This window comes from Eleutherodactylus coqui, chromosome 2, assembly GCF_035609145.1.
Source record: "Eleutherodactylus coqui strain aEleCoq1 chromosome 2, aEleCoq1.hap1, whole genome shotgun sequence".
In the NCBI taxonomy this organism is placed as follows: Eukaryota; Metazoa; Chordata; class Amphibia; order Anura; family Eleutherodactylidae; genus Eleutherodactylus; species Eleutherodactylus coqui.
The window spans coordinates 22,845,663-22,862,874 of record NC_089838.1 but is presented as its reverse complement, the minus strand read 5'-3'; the positions used below and the strand labels follow the sequence as shown (position 1 = coordinate 22,862,874).

At 41.6% G+C, this 17,212-nt stretch overlaps 1 protein-coding gene across 2 annotated transcripts in view; it reads left to right on the top strand.

The window, feature by feature from the left end:
* Positions 1-17,212, top strand: part of EBF1 (EBF transcription factor 1) — a 368,977-nt gene that overhangs the window by 290,648 nt on the left and 61,117 nt on the right. The gene's annotated exons all lie outside the window — the stretch shown is intronic.

The following is a 17,212-nucleotide window of genomic DNA, read 5'->3' as shown; positions in this document are numbered from 1 at the left end:
TCATATAGACAAATCCAAGTAAATTGTTAATGAAATATTGGGATCATAGTTATATCTCGATGCTCCTGAGCCCCAATGCGATATCTGGACTAGTAACCGCCCCTCTGCCCCATGTTTCATGAAGCCTTAAAATGATGCTGCCCTCTACTGGCTAGCACCATTTTAAGGAAGTTGTAGAAAGGGGGCAAGCAGACACCAGAGCAGAATCTCTGCTAGGAGCAGGACTCTCGCCACCAGAGGAGGTAAGCTGGTGACAGCGGCTGCCAAGTATAACACCATCTAACATGAAAAATTAAGCACCGAGATTTTAAAAAATACCCTTCGCATGTAGACATATGTTTTCCCATCATATTCGACTACAGCTTAAAGGAGTTGTCCAGGACTTTGAGCATTCAGTGGGTGCAGTCCCTGCAACACCAACCCTGGTCGCTGCACTACAGGCAGCAAACTGTGCTTACTACGCTGTCTGTGCTGACAACGGCACCGGAAATCAACTGATCAACAGGGATCCCCACCGATCAACTATTTACGATCTATCCACAGAATAGCTCATCATCAATAGAAAAAAGCTTAAAGCCTCAGAAACCCCTTTAACTTTATCTAATCTGATCCTAAAGTCATATTTCCCTTCCATCTACCTCCTTATTGATACTGACATATACCTAGTGAGAAGTAGAGCACAGTTGACAGAGATCAGACTACACAGAGTGTGTTTGCAGTCTGTTACTATGGAAACACATAGCTCTGCATAGAAGCTGTAGACCTAAAACAGTGGGATTCCTTGTTTTTTGCATGAGTTTAGATACATTGGAACAAGTTAATATAAAATGTGTGCGAAGACTTTTTTCTATTTTTTGGCTGATAAAAAATCTATACTTTTTTAGTGTCCTTGTAAATTATAACTATAGAGGTAATTTAATACCGTGACCTACTTTTTTGATTGCTTTTCCCTGTGAAGTTCCAGGTATATTTGGATTTTTTTGTAAAGTCTAATCAAATTCTGTAAGTGCTCCAAATCACAGTGCTCATTTACACCAAGGGAAGCATACGAATCTCATCCCATAGACTTTAGTCTCATCCAGGGATAGTGCAGGACCCCTCCAAGCTGCCGGCTGCACTACATTATTATTCAATGATTGAATATGCTACAAGGGAAAGCAGGGGAACTCGTCACCCTGACAGCATTCCGGGGAGAAGTGACTAAATTACTTTATGTACCATTAGTGCTAGCAGCTACGCTGAACTCTCTCCCAGTGTTTATGCAAATGAAAGCGAGCAGACTCAAGAGGTCCTGGCAGGCAGAGAGGAGACTGACAAGATGTTAAATGTTCCTCTTTTTAAATGGCCGGTTCAATTTATTTCGCTCTGCCTTCTGCTTGTGTGGATTTCTTTATCTATGCGTTCAATTTTAATACATTTACATCAGACAAATCTTTTCTTCTGGTGGCATCCAAAGTAATAAGATAAAATAGAATTCAGTAGGCAGAACGCGGACATGTGTTGGCCCTTTGTTGGAAGATCGAGCTATCATTTGTTTCTTTTAATTTTTTTTTAACTTTTTGTTCTAAGTTATTATTTTGGGGCATTGGGTCCATTTGGACCCTTGATAATTATATAAATCGTCTTTTGCCTGATCTTGTGTCTAGTAAGTATCTACAGTTCAATAATGTAGATATGTAAATTGCCTTAACTTTTTGAATTACTGGGAGCAATGTTTTTCTTGGATATCAATACTGACCCATCACGAGACCCTCCCGTACTATTTACTGCCTCTTTACATTCAGACTATCCAAATTTTCATATTAAACAACACAATGGATTTTTAATGGCCAGCTTAAAAAATATTTTTGACGTGGGTGCTAGGTGAGATCACAACATGTCAACTCAAGTGGGTCATGTTAGGGTATGATTAGGGCATGTCCTTGTCCTATTCTGATTTATAAGGGTTTGTACTAGAGATGAGCGAGCATACTCGCTAAGGACAATTACTCGATCGAGCATTGTCCTTAGCGAGTATCTACCCGCTCGGAAGAAAAGGTTCGGCTGCCGGCGCGGGTGACAGGTGAGTTGCGGCAGTGAGCAGGGGGTAGCGGGGGGGGGGGGGGGAGAGGGAGAGAGAGATCTCCCCTCCGTTCCTCCCCGCTCTCCCCCGCCGGCAGCCGAATCTTTTTTTCCGAGCGGGCAGGTACTCGCGAAGGGCAATGCTCGATCGAGTAATTGCCCTTAGCGAGTATGCTCGCTCATCTCTAGTTTGTGCACATCAATGGAACCTCCACTTCTAATTTCTGCTAAAAACAGGACGAAATTTTGCAGGATTCTGTTGAATCCTGCAAAATGCCAGCCTTACGGAAACCAAATGGATTTCATGATATCAATGGAGTTCATTGGCACAGGTTGGTTCTGTCATATGACGGTTCTGTTTGGCCAGAGGTTGCCTTTTTCCTGTTCCTCGAATGTGTCAGGGTAACACCGCTTACAGCACCAATCAGGCCCACCCCAATGCCCCGTTGCCAGCGGTAAAGAAGAAAACACCACACACGGAGGTCTGGTATAGTTCCTCACATGGGGAGTAACTGTGCACTTTATTATTGATTACATGAGGCTTTATACCCCTTATCACGTCATTAGAAGTGTGTAACTGTCTTATTGGCTCAAATCCACCGCACCATATATGTGATGTCCGCAGTTCCGCCTGAGGCAGTGTTAGGCACATAAGCAATCGTTATCTAGATAAGGCGCTTCTGGGAAAACAGCTAAGAACGCGGTCCTCTCTCGGCCTTGCAAAGCCTTGGCATAATATCTAATCAAGCTTCAGTAAGGTCCATATTAAGTTTTTTTTCCATTATAGCATTGCATAGAATTAGCATACATATAAAAAAGAAAGACATATAACAATATATATACATATCCGTATTTTCTACCTACATGCACATATATTTCCTTCTCAAATGGAGAAGAAAAAATGAAACCCTCATCACTCATGTGAACAAGTCCTAACTCTCGATTTGAGTTCCTTTGCAGCATATCCCAAATGCATTAAACTAGTGACATCACCGCACCCATGGTGATGATGTCACATAAGTTGAGATTTTTTGGGTGGCTGTACATGGGACAACTATCATCTGAATAATCGCTTGATAGAGTGAATGTAAGCGACAGTTGTTCTCTGTGAACACAGCCACCAAACGGGTGATGAAACAGAATTTGTTCACTAGTCACTTTGTTTCAGCTCGCCGAAAAATAATCGCTAGTTGATGAATTATCATCTGGTGTAAACAGGTAATCGTTGTCTTTCAACAACTAGTCAACAACTTTGCAGGGAGGTGTACTTGTTCGGCTTGTGCCTCCAACCGAATACTGATTGGCTCCTGCCTTCTTTTCAACATTTGGCCCTTCTATACTCAATGCTCATTGGTTCCCGAAAACACATAAATATGTGCAAGTGATCCACAACTGAACAGTCCCTGTTGACTTTTGCGGTCTCGCTGCTCTGACCTTCGACGTAAAACTATGTGGTCCCGGCCTCCAAGAGCACCAAGTGTTCACCACTCACATTTATGTGCATTCAATGGTTTCGGCAACCAATAAGCGTGCATTCAGGAGGGTTCAAAATTTCAAATATACATCTGTCAAAGAACTACACACCTCCTAATTAGTCAACGGACAATATTTCGGCAGGGAGTGGGGTGGAGCGGGGGGGGGGGGGGAGAGGGAGAGAGAGATCTCCCCTCCGTTCCTCCCTGCTCTCCTCCGCCGCTCCCCGCCCCCTGCCGGCCCCCGAATCTTTAGAGACGAGCGGGGAGATACTCGGCTAAGGCACTACTCGCTCGAGTAATGTGCCTTAGCGGGTATACTCACTCATCTCTACTCATGATCCATCTACTTTGGTCCTTCTCGATAGATTTCTATACCCATGAATATTTGCTTGGCTCTGCAAATGACTTCTTCCATTATGCGCTGGGGTCTGGTGCACTTTAAAAAAGCTCTTTTGACCCAAACAGAATATTTTTTGTTCCCTTAGAAGTGACAGCCAGCTGTAACCTTCATTTTTTATAGTTGGAGATTTTAGCAGATGATAGTATTGCTGCTTGCTCGGTGACAGCATTGCAGCAAACCTATCTTTGCTTAAGCCCAGAGGGCTTTAACACCACTGGAAACATAGGATAATGGAAAAACAGAATGGTGAAAAACATTTTTTGGACTCCAGCCTGGAGTCTCTTGGGGTCTGTGTATAAGTTGGAATCATGTTCTGGATCCACCCAGAAACTAAAATGAGACCATTTCTACATCAGCCACATGTGTTTATTTGTGTCTTTATCATACACGCCCTACGTGTAAGTGTGCCCGGAAACATTACTAGTCTATATACATACTATCCTCGTAATGTATACCATATGTCTAGTTTGTGCTAAGTGATATTGTCATAAAAGTGCAAGCTTGCCTGCAGGGATAGGTCCTATATACATGATATAGTCTTCCAAAAATGTATTTTTTATTGTCCTTGTTGAGTATTTTTGAACATTTTTTGGAATCACAACTGCATCAAAATAAGGTTTGTCATATTATTTCATCTACATTGGTGTTATTTAGTACATTTGTAGAATTAGAGATAATGTGGAGGATATCAAGAAGTACCTGAACCCATCGGGAACAATGCTGGCACGACCAAGCGATCCGCACATGTGGGCAGCTGCTGCAGTTTGGCACCACAGATGTGTTAGCGGATGACAGATGACTGCTTGCAGTCCCACTGAGGTCATCTACCAACTGTTTCTGAGCATGCCTGGTGTCATTTTATTTGGGTGTCGTGCTCTTTCTTCATGGCATCTTAAAAAGTCAGTTTAGGCAGTTTTTACTAAAGTGAATTTAGATGTTTTTGCTTGGATTCATTGCTGCATATGAGATATATTAATGGAAACTCATAGTAAAGACAAAGAGGTCGTTACCACGCATTATAAATTTGGCATATGCCTTAAAAAATAAATTTACAGCAGAAAATGCTACCTCAAAGTAATAATGCCCCCTGCGCCCCCTCAAAGTACCTATACCCACTGTGTCCCCTCAAAGTAATAATGCTTTTTTGTGCTACAGTGCCACTCTGTGCTCCCTCAAAGTAATGTGCCTCCTTAAAGCATTAGTGCCCTTCTGTGCCCGTAAAAGTAACAATGCCACCCAAAGCAATAATGCTACCTTGTGCCCCATCAAAGCAATAATGCCCTTCTGTACCCCCTAAAAGTAAAGTTGCCCACTGTGTACCCCAAAGTATTAATGCTCTTTTGAGCTATGGTACCACTCTGTGCCTCTCAAAATAATAAAGTATTAGTGCCCTTCCTTGCCCCCCAAAATGTAGCAATGCCACCTCAAAGTGATAATGCTTCTGTGCCTCCTCAAAGTAATAATGCCCCTCTGTGCACCCTCAAAGTATCTATACCCACTCAAAGTAATAATGCTTTTCTGTGCTACAGTGCCACTCTGTGCTCCCTCAAAGTAATGTGCCTCCTTAAAGCATTAGTGCCCTTCTGTGCCCCTAAAAGTTACAATGCCACCCAAAGCAATAATGCTGTCCTGTGCCCCCTTAAAGTAATAATGCCACTCTTTGCCTCTTGCAGTTCACAGCTTTCCCTGCAGCCCGAAACTTCGGCTGGCAGAAGAGAAATATTGTTACACTTACCCAGGCTATGCCCTGCACTGAATTGTTATTTGAACTGCAACAGCAGGAGTTAGGGCTCCTGTCCACGGGCGTGATTCCACCGGCGGTAAATTGCTGGCGAATGAGGTTGTCTGAAGCTTTCCATAGTGTTGCTATGGAAAGTGTCGGTCCCCTGTCCACGAGCGGAGAATCATTGTGATTCTCCACTCGCGGGTGCCAGTTCGAAGCATTTGAAGATAGGCTGACAGCGGAGATCCGTCTTCCGGCTCCTGCTCCCAGGTGGCGGCTTCCGCAGCGGATACAGCAACGCCCGTGGACAGGCAGCCTTTAAAAGTTTGTCCTCTATTGTGTAAGACGCTGATTGTCGTCAATTGTATCTCTGTTCTGGACACACAGGTACAGCAGAAATTAGAACTCTGCATGCTTCCCGGGACAGCGGAAATCGGGACTGTTCCACTGGAATCTAGAGGGTTGGGAGGCATGATAAGACCCCTCTTCTTTCTCATATTCTCCCATCTAAAGAGTCTCTGTAAGGCCTCATGCACACGGCACGCACGGATTCCAGTCATGACTGCAGCAGGTGACCCTCCGTACCTGTGTGTGCAGGCGGTGGTGTCTGCGCAGACCTCTATTCTTCCGGGTTCTCTGTTCTGCGGATGGTCTGGGCGGTTCGCCATCCAACATACGCAATACAGATTTTTTTTTTTTAACCCCTGCTTTTCCCACGAAATCTGCGGCCTGTCAATGGAAGCCGTCCGCGCGGGAACTGCAAGAAAATGGAGCATGCTGCGATTTTCCATCTGTGAGTAGAAACCGCAATTGGTTTCTGCCCATGTCCATTAAAAAATCTTTTTTCCATAGCAGGCTATGGAGGATTACTACTGCGGCATCCAGGGGCAGACGCCCGCTCCGGACTCCGCACCAAAAATCCACCTGCGTGCATTGGGCCTAAGGTGTGTAATATAACTACCTTCATAACTCTTCTGGACGGGTGGGGAGACTCAGACAGGATAGGCACATATGGTAAACTGTTTTCCAGCCACACAGTTGCCTATTTTTGAGCGTTTTTATAAATGGACTGAGCTGCAATACCAGACACAGCACATGGATAGGGGTGGCGCTGTTTGTTGGAAAAAAAATCTCCTAAAACTCCACCAATATTAGCATTACAATCCTATTTATTAAGCAGGATGAACTGGGCTTGGATGGTAACTACTAAAATAAATAAAAAACCACAAACTTAATAGAGAACATTGCGTATATTCTAATAGATAACGCTATAGTGTGTATGTAATAGAATATAATTATATCCCGGTCTTGACCATTATAGTGCAAATTAAAATATTCTCACCATTTTTATAAGCTTGAACTAATGAAAGAAGTGTAGATTTAAGCTTTCGGTAGTACGGCCATATCATTACGGAGGCCCCCTGTAGTTTGCGACAAGGGTACCAGATGGATTGGAGAGCGGGTTAATCCTATCACAAGGAATCTTCTATGACCATCTGGATAATCCAGAGCTCAGAATCAATGCCTGTGAAAGACAAGACAGAGGCCAAGATTAACACACGCAGCACTTTGCAGGAGGGCTGTTCATTTACGAGCTGGGCCCCTATCTATTTCTGTAAGACTCGGTCAATATCTTGTGCCTATAGCTGAGGATTCAAGACTTTCCCTATTCAGCCTTGGCAGTCGGCTCCTCGGCCTCCTAGTACTGCTCTGAAACGGTTAAAAGGCTTACGCCATTTCTGACTCTTGGATGAATGTGTTTGAAGGATAAACAGAATTATCTCAGAAACATGGAAAATATTTCTGTTTGCTATCATCTGTCACTACCAATCAATTGTCATATGACTCAAGACATATCGGAAGGGCCCCAGAAGGTGCGGGTTACATAAGGAGATTTTTTTTTATTATTTATGAAACTTTTCGTGTACATCCTGGAAAAAAGGTTTTCCATCCTCATATGACTATAGTGAACTGGCTGATACGCTGCGGCGAAAACAATCTGGATACAAACCCTTTAGTACGGATATGTTCACGCGGTTGAGTCCAACATGTAGGCTTTACCTCTAAAAAAACGAGGGCACGAATTTCTGTTGTGCAAATATATGGCCACAGACCCATATACGGATTTAGTCCTTTTCAATGGGCAAATCGGTGTATGGAATTTCCAGCATGGCTACAGCGTGGAATCCATATCAAGAAGTGACGTCACTCGTTTGTTTCACATGCGAATTTGAAATCCACGTGCACAAAAAATCAGAGGCAGATAGACTACGGCATAGACATTTTGCAACTTGTGGCAGTTTAACGTTTTTAAAAGTAGGCGTGACAAGACAAAAAAATGGGGGGCTTCGTGGGCCTGACAAATTTACTATAATTTACACTGGTACACAGCAGCGTATGTAAATATGCCCCACTATTTTTTTAAAGATATAAGATAGATAGATAGATAGATAGATAGATAGATAGATATGAGATAGATAGATAGATAGATAGATAGATAGATAGATATGAGATAGATAGATAGATAGATAGATAGATAGATATGAGATAGATAGATAGATAGATAGATAGATAGATAGATAGATAGATAGATAGATATGAGATAGATAGATAGATAGATAGATAGATATGAGATAGATAGATATAAGATAGATAGATAGATATGAGATAGATAGATAGATAGATAGATAGATAGATAGATAGATAGATAGATAGATAGATAGATATGAGATAGATAGATATAAGATAGATAGATAGATATGAGATAGATAGATATGAGATAGATAGATAGATAGATAGATATGAGATAGATAGATAGATAGATAGATATGAGATAGATAGATGTGAGATACATAGATATGAGATAGATAGATATAAGATACATAGATAGATATGAGATAGATAGATAGATATGAGATAGATAGATAGATAGATATGAAATAGATAGATATGAGATAGATAGATATGAGATAGATAGATATGAGATAGATAGATAGATAGATAGATATAAGATAGATAGATATGAGATAGATAGATAGATAGATAGATATGAGATAGATATAAGATAGATAGATCTGAGACAGATAGATAGATAGATGGATAGATAGATATGAGATAGATAGATAGATCTGAGATAGATAGATAGATATGAGAGAGATATGAGGTAGATAGATAGATAGATAGATAGATAGATAGATAGATAGATATGAGATAGATAGATATGAGATAGATAGATGTGAGATAGATAGATATGAGATAGATAGATATAAGATACATGGATAGATATGAGATAGATAGATAGATATGAGATAGATAGATATGAGATAGATAGATGTGAGATAGATAGATATGAGATAGATAGATATAAGATACATGGATAGATATGAGATAGATAGATAGATAGATAGATAGATAGATAGATAGATAGATAGATAGATAGATATGAGATAGATAGATAGATATGAGATAGATAGATATGAGATAGATATTTAGATAGATAGATAGATAGATAGATAGATATGAGATAGATAGATAGATAGATAGATAGATATGAGATAGATAGATAGATATGAGATAGATAGATAGATATGAGATAGATATAAGATAGATAGATCTGAGACAGATAGATAGATAGATAGATAGATATGAGATAGATAGATCTGAGATAGATAGATATGAGAGAGATATGAGGTAGATAGATAGATAAAAGATAGATATGAGATAGATAGATAGATAGATATGAGAGAGATATGAGGTAGATAGATAGATAAGAGATAGATAGATATGAGATAGATGGATGGATAGATAGATAGATAGATAGATAGATAGATAGATAGATAGATAGATAGATAGATAGATAAGAGATAGATAGATAAGAGATAGATAGATCTGAGACAGATAGATAGATATATAGATAGATATGAGATAGATAGATACATATGGGATAGATAGATACTGTAGATAGATAGATAGATATGAGATAGATAGATAGATAGATAGATAGATAGATAGTTTATTTGCTGATGGTCTAGGGCACAAGAGAGGTTAGTATTTCCTTCATTAGTGGCCCAAAGTAATGCTCCCTTCCCAGGTCATCTAGGGTAAAGAAAGGGGGTTGATACATGATCACCTCACGGTTTTGTGTTGCAAAAGGGGTTAACAATGATTTCCTGGTGGTCTACAGGAACATGCTCTTCCTTTACGATGAGGGATAGAAGAGGAGATTATGCGGTACCTGGTGGTCTGGTGTTTTATTCTATTACCGAGCCTCCAGAAATGTGTCCCATTTGTGGCAGATTAGTTTTGGGCAGAGTCAGATAAGACTAGAACAAAAGAGAAAATTGTTAATATTGGATTGGAAATCCTCTTATATAATTTGAACCTAATTTTTGGTGTCTATCCTTATAAATATTGCCTGTAATACACTATATGGACAAAAGTATTTGGACACTGCAGAAAATCAGCAAATATGCAAATACTGACTTTGCCGAACAGTATGCTGGGAAGGGCATGGGTAATATAAAAAAGCTGCTCATCTTGTAATAACTATTCATTCATCCATTCAAGCACTGTGGGACGAACTGGAGCGACGGGTACGACACCACCACCCACAACAATCTCTTCTCACAGCCTGGCATGAGGAATGGCGAGCTACTCCTGCCCAGACTTAGAGAACTTGTGGGAAGTATTCCTCGACTTGTTGCCTCTGTAATACAAGCAAAAGGAGGGCCGACACGTCACTAAATAGAAGAATAAAGCACTTTTTCTGAAAAACATGCAGTGTTCAAATACTTTTGTGCATATAGTGTATATGCTGCTTATCTGAAGCCTCAGTTATATGACTGTGCTACCATTGTTTCCCAGCATTACTGTAATAAAGTGAGGCGCCTGTCCGCCATTCCTCTAACATTTTGGCATCAACTCTTCCTCAGTTTTGTAACCAGAAAACCAGAATGAATCACCTCTAAAATTATTTTTATGGTCTTGTTTTGTTCATTCCTAAGGCACCAGTTGATCATGTGCAACGCTATTCCCTTAACAGCCGGTACCTGGGTGATCTGCCGGTCTCTGTACCTATATCAGTGGTTACATCCAATACAGTGATTCCATGTAAAAAGGGAGGCATGTTAAAGCCTCCAATATTATGGTTCAATAGACTCGATTCTGGTCAAACTCACAGTCACAGTTCTTGCAATTACTAGTGTTTGACCTAATAGTGTTTAGTTTTCCTACACATAGTCAATCACAAGTCACTTTTAGTGTGCACTGTGCACACTACTTGGCTTTTAGTTAGGCCGGCCTCACTTACGTGAGGCCAGACTCACTTACGTTGCATGAGAAAACTAGCTGTGACCAACTCGGACTCCTACAGAGTCAGGACCTTTCCTCAACTATGGTTCCACAGAACCATGTTGACATCCAGATGTAGGGTCCAGCCTGTTATCCAGTTTGACAGAACTAAAACCCCTGGTATCGGTTTCTGTTGCCTGCAGAACATTGTTCTTTTAATCTTCAGTGCTCTGTCAGTCTCCAGCTTTAGCAATCCGTATCTTACAAGTCACCCCCTGCAGCCTGTAACAGCTGTAGATTTCTGTGTTGTAGACTGACTACCTAAGATGTGCCTAATCTATGAAGAGGCATGCACCTCTTCATACATCAGACAAATCTTACTCCAGCGAGATTATATTAAGACCACTATATGAAACTTTGGTCTTAACAAATTTCCCCCTTAAAGGGGCTATCCAGTTGTAAACTATTAATGGCCTATTGGTAGATCAACTGCTTGCCAGACCCAGTGTGGTAATGTACTGAGATAATTTTTGCAGGAAGCAGACAGCTCTGTTTTAACTGCAGTGGCCATTCTTGGTATTACAGGCAAAGTGTCTATTCACTCCAATGCAAACTTCACCTGTAATACCCAAGGCTTGCCATTGCAGTGAGAATGCTCTGCTGTCTGCATAAATACACTCAGTGCACAAGTGTACCAGTAGAGCAAACAGCTACTGTTGCAGATTTCAACCTCTGTATTGAAGTCTATAGCAAATGTACGCAGTAAATCCATCCCAAATCCAGTGCTATTATCAACATGCTACGAATCCGAAATCCACTCCGCAGGTCAATTTCCGTCACTTTGCATCTATTTTTCCTGCATATGAAAAATTTGCATGTGATTCCAATAGTAAAATGCTTTAAAAATGGATTGCACTCACATTTCACTTGTATAGTTTGCAAGTGCAATCCGTTTTTGGCATGCTCCAATAGAAAATGATGGGCAATTCTTGACCAAGAATCACCAAAAATAGGACACTAAGACTATTTTCAACAAGTTTTCTAAAATAGACGAGGTTCTCCTAACCCGCCTCTCATTTGCTGCTGTTTGCACTGTTTCATTTCTGTAAATTCTGATTTTCAGGTGACCTTCTCTATTTTTCTGTTGCTCTGCTGTTTGCAATCCACTTTCAGAGAGGGTGCATGTAGCAAGCCTAGCATTCTGCCAGTAGTTCACTGTCCTGCTCTTTCTTACTTCTTATGCTACATTGCACATGTCTTTTGTCCAATCAGCAGTGAAGCAGTATCTGAATGCCTATGGAAACATCCCAGTGTCCTTATTACTACAGAATCTCTATACCTAATGACAGACAGTGGATTGCAGAGAAGCTGGATAGGAGACCCCTAGTGGCAGTCGCTTCAAACATGATTTACGGTGGTAAAGCAACAACTTTTTTAATGCAAGTATATTACAGAAAAGGTGGAACTAACACAAACATGAGCTTAGGTTGTTTGCAAAGTCAGTGCCCCTATAAGTGGAGAAACAGAAATATTATTATATGATGGCTCACACTTAGAAAATGGACTATTCTCATAAAGACTTACTATGGATTTGCTGATATCCAGATATAATGCTTGTAATAGCTTTGGCAACTTTGTGGCAGAAAGAGTCATTTAGTGAATGAGGAAAGAAAGTCTTTGTGATGAGTTGCTGCCCTCGCTGCCGGTAGTGTTCAGGCAATCATGTAGCAAACAAGATACAAAAAGGAAACAGACAGGATCCGTCATTCTAAATTTAGCCCTCAGCCGTTTAAACAGTTTTAAATCTTCCGCTCAGTGTACGATGCGTCTCCGGCTACTAGTCGGATGCCACGGTGCCCTGAGCGCCAGACGTTGCTGCTCTGAGTTTACATGAACAGGTGTGTGCAGGGAGGGTCATTAACTATTTTTTTCTTTTGTTTCTCCTTTATTAGACAGAAGATGATATGTATGCAGAATATCATCCTACTGTGTCTGCAGATTAATACTGTAGATTACAACAATGGGAAAGATTAACCCTTTGCAATCCAATTTTGGATTCAGGGTTTCCTAGGGGGCTCTCTCTTTCTGTCATTATACAATGGCGCCATCTGCTGGCTAGAGTCAGTACTGTGGTATGGGACATGCTGGAGAGGCCCCCAACAACAGAGCGGTCAGTAATATACAGTAAGAATACCCTGCCGGACGTTTTCCGACATCAGAGCTGTACAGCCTTTAATCAGAATGTCTTCAGACGTCAGACAGTGGATTGGAAAGGGTTAAGAGCTTCCCATCATGACTCCGCAGCTCCTGGTAAATGAGCCTAGAGATGCAAACGGTTTATTCACATAAGTTAGCAGACTTCATTCAGTTTAAGTGCTTTTTGTTCTCCGACTCCCCCATGGACATACCTACTAAGCACAGCCAAGAGTTAAAAGGCCACTCCAATGAAAACACATATATTTATCCCTGCCCCCCTTACTTGATTGTGCATTCTGTGTATTCCGGTAACTTCCCTCTAGTGCAGCCCCCTGTCTGATGCTTACCAGGCACCATCTGGAGAGAGATTTTTTTTACTTTCAGTTTCACACCTATCCCATGATGCATTAGCTGAGGCTATACTATACTGCCTGCTGGAGGAAGAGTTATAAGAATATAGAAGATAGAGAAACCATAACTATACAGTCAGGCGGATGAACGTTGATCTCCTCTATTATAACTGTGTGACAGGAGCTGTGTGGCCACAACTAAAAAATAAATTCCTAACCCCAAGTAGATCTGAGTTGGTCAGAATTGAGATCACAAGACCATCTGAGGAAAAAGAGGCTGGGACTTTCAGACAGAATAAAACAACTAACCAAGATAACATTGGCGCACTTATATACGAGTATATACTGGGAGGGTAGCTACATAATGAATAAATGAAAAAAAAACACTGGAGTGTCCCTTTAAAGTGACCCTCCAATCAATCTGAGACAAACAAAGATGGCTGCACCGCTTCTCTGTCTACCTGCCAGCTATATACAACGTTGTCTGACTGCAAAACTCATCAGTTCCAGCGCCATTGCTTTCTAACAGAAAAAGAAAGATGCGACTCTGGTGGGCAAAAGAACACAAAAATTAAATCACTGAGCAGTGGAAAATCAACGTTTGGTCAGATGAATCCAGTTCTCATTTGCACGGTGCTAACGGGAGGGTCAGAATTTGGTGCAAACAGCAGGAATTGATGAACGCTTCAGGCTTATTCACACTGGCGTATTTTCACCGCATATTACATATTAGTAAATAGATTTTCATTGAGCCGTTCCCACTTGTGTCTAATCATTGCCAGAGGAGTAACTTGAGGTTCCCGGGCCCCGATGCAAAACCTGTAACAGGGCCCCCAACTATAATGCTTTATTCATAGTACTGCCTCCCTATATGGAGAAGAGAGGCCTTATGGGCCCCCTAAGGCTCCTGGGCCCGGGTGCAACCGCATCCCCTTCATCCCCTATAGTTACGCATACATTTCAATGAGAGCTGCACTTGCAGTTACAAGCGCCGGCCACTTCACAGAGGTTGGCGCAGAGACTTCCGCTGCTTCTCCTCCGACCCTTGTGTAATTGCGGCACTGTCAGAGGGCGCACAATCAGCTAATCATTCGGGGTCCCAAGCGACGGACCCAGGGGTGTAACTATAGAAGGTGCAGGGGATGCGGTTGCACCTGGGCCCAGGAGTCTTAGGGGGCCCATAAGGCCTCTCTTCTCCATATAGGGAGCCCAGTACTATGACTAAAGCATTATAGTTGGGGGCCCTGTTACAGGTTTTGCATTGGGACCCAGAAGCTTCAAGTTATGCCTCTGTGCAGCATGGTTTAGGTATGGGTACGGGTACAGATACAGATAGAGGGGGGGCCCAGCTCACGTTTTGCATCAGGGTCCCTGAGCCTTTAGTTACGACCCTGGATGGACCCCAGCCGATCAACTATTGATGACCTATCCTAAAGATAGGTCATCAATAGTATTTTTGCTGAAAACCCCTTTAAGTCACGTTCCCTGCATACGGAGGAGACGAATGTTAGGAATTTCACTCTATAAAGTAACCTTGAAATCAGGGTTATTTCTGGCAGGTCTATTTAGGATCTAAGTCGTCTTCTCTTGCATCTTGAGTGTGATTAGTAAATGTGTGGAGCTGGCAGTACCAATCATTGGACTGGGTACAACCAATTACACATGGCACTTCCCAGATACAGTTTCTCTGTTTGTGATTCTGATGCTGATAGCAAAGTTTTAAAATTTTTATCTGTGCCGAGAATCAGCGCCGGAATACATAATCTTATAGCAATAACTACATCCTTCAGAAGTACGAGGTGGAGGAGGTTTTATGGAGTTTCTTGAAAATACGACTGTAAAAAGGGCTGCATGCCTCACATAAAAAGTAAAGTTTGTCGGTTTGATGTTTGTTTTATTATTTTTCTGAAAATCTTTTTGACGGAAAAAATTTTATGTTAACATTTTATTTTGGGTTTTATTTGTTTCTACGGTCGTCCGATAATCCAGAGTATCCAATAATCTGCCCCTTATTAAAGGGGATGTCTGGGTGTGGATGATTTTTGCTGGCAAATGTGTTAAAATAATAAAAGCAGCCGTACTCAGCATTCATTCCCCAGCGATCCAGCACTGCAGCTCCCGCGGTGCTCCCAGTCTTTGCTGCCACCTGACCGCTGCTGCCAGTCAGAAGCTACGGCAGGCACGTGACGATCTCCCGGATCACAGCTCAGATTCTGGGAGCCATTATGCCAGGAGAATGACATGTGGTAGCCGTTCGGAAACAAAGACTGCGATGACAGTAGGGGCTGCAGTGCTGGATGGCTTTTATTGTTTTAACACATATGCAGCCATTTTTTTAAAAGTATGCACATTAGAGATGAGCGAGCACTCTTGGGAAAGCCAGTTACTCGGGCGAGCCTTCTCAAGTAACTGCATTCTTGTCCGAGCATGCTAGGGGGGTCGGCAGTGGTGAGCGGGGTGGGGGTGGGGTGGGGGGGGGGAGAGATCCATCTCGCTCTCTCCCCCGCTACCCCCCGGTTATCCACCGCCACCACCCCCCCACCCCACCCTGAGCACACTCGGACAAGAAGTTACTCGAGAAGAGCGAGGCTCGCTCAAGTAGCTGGCTTATGCGAGCGTGCTCGCTTATCTCTAATGCACACCTATACATCGCCTAGATGATAGATAGATAGATAGATAGATAGATAGATAGATAGATAGATAGATACAAGATATATAGATAATGAGATAGATATTAGATAGATAAATAGGTAGGAAGATATTAGATAGATAGATAGATAGATAGATAGATGATAGATACGAGCTAGATATTAGATAGATAGATCTCAGATAGTTAAATAGATAGAAAGATATTAGATAGATAGATAAATATATATTAGATATAGATAGATATTAGATAGATAAATATGAGATAGATAGATAGATAGATAGATAGATAGATAGATACTTGATAGATAGATAGATAGATAGATACTTGATAGATAGATATGAGATAGATAGATAGATAGATAGATAGATAGATATGAGATAGACAGATAGATAGATAGATAGATAGATACTTGATAGATAGATATCATGATATCATCATAATGATCATTCAGTGTAAATGCCTGCAAGTTTTGAATGATGAACGATATTTCGTTTGACGTTTGGATTATGCAGGCATAGAAACTAAACTATGATTGGCCAATGTAGACAGACAGTCAATCATCTGTGAATGATTGTCTATGGAGGCTGGTGGACCAGGACGACCTCCACCCTGATCCACCTCCATTCACTGAGCGATGATTGCGCCTGTGTTGAGTTACTTGGGCACAACAGTTGCCCCATGTAAAAGGGCCTTAAGCAGACATAACTAATTAAGAGGGTTTGTCACCTCTCCTGACATATCTGTTTAAGGAGTACTTGTACTCCTCAAGAAATAACAATTCTCAAGCCGTGTTTCTTAGAACTCAATGTGCCATTCTTCTGTTATTCCTCCTAGAATTGTATGAATAAATTGACAGTTGGGCGTTACCCTTCCCCTTGTTCATAAGGTGTGTAGGTACACATCCTATCAACAAGGGGGGAGGGTAACACCCAGTTGTCAATTTATTTATACATTTGCAGGAGGAATAGCAGAGGAGCAGTACAATGAGTTTTGAACCCTTTCCAATCTACTGTCTGACCTCTAAATACTTTATGATTTAAGGCTGTGCAGCTCCGATCTTGGAAGACA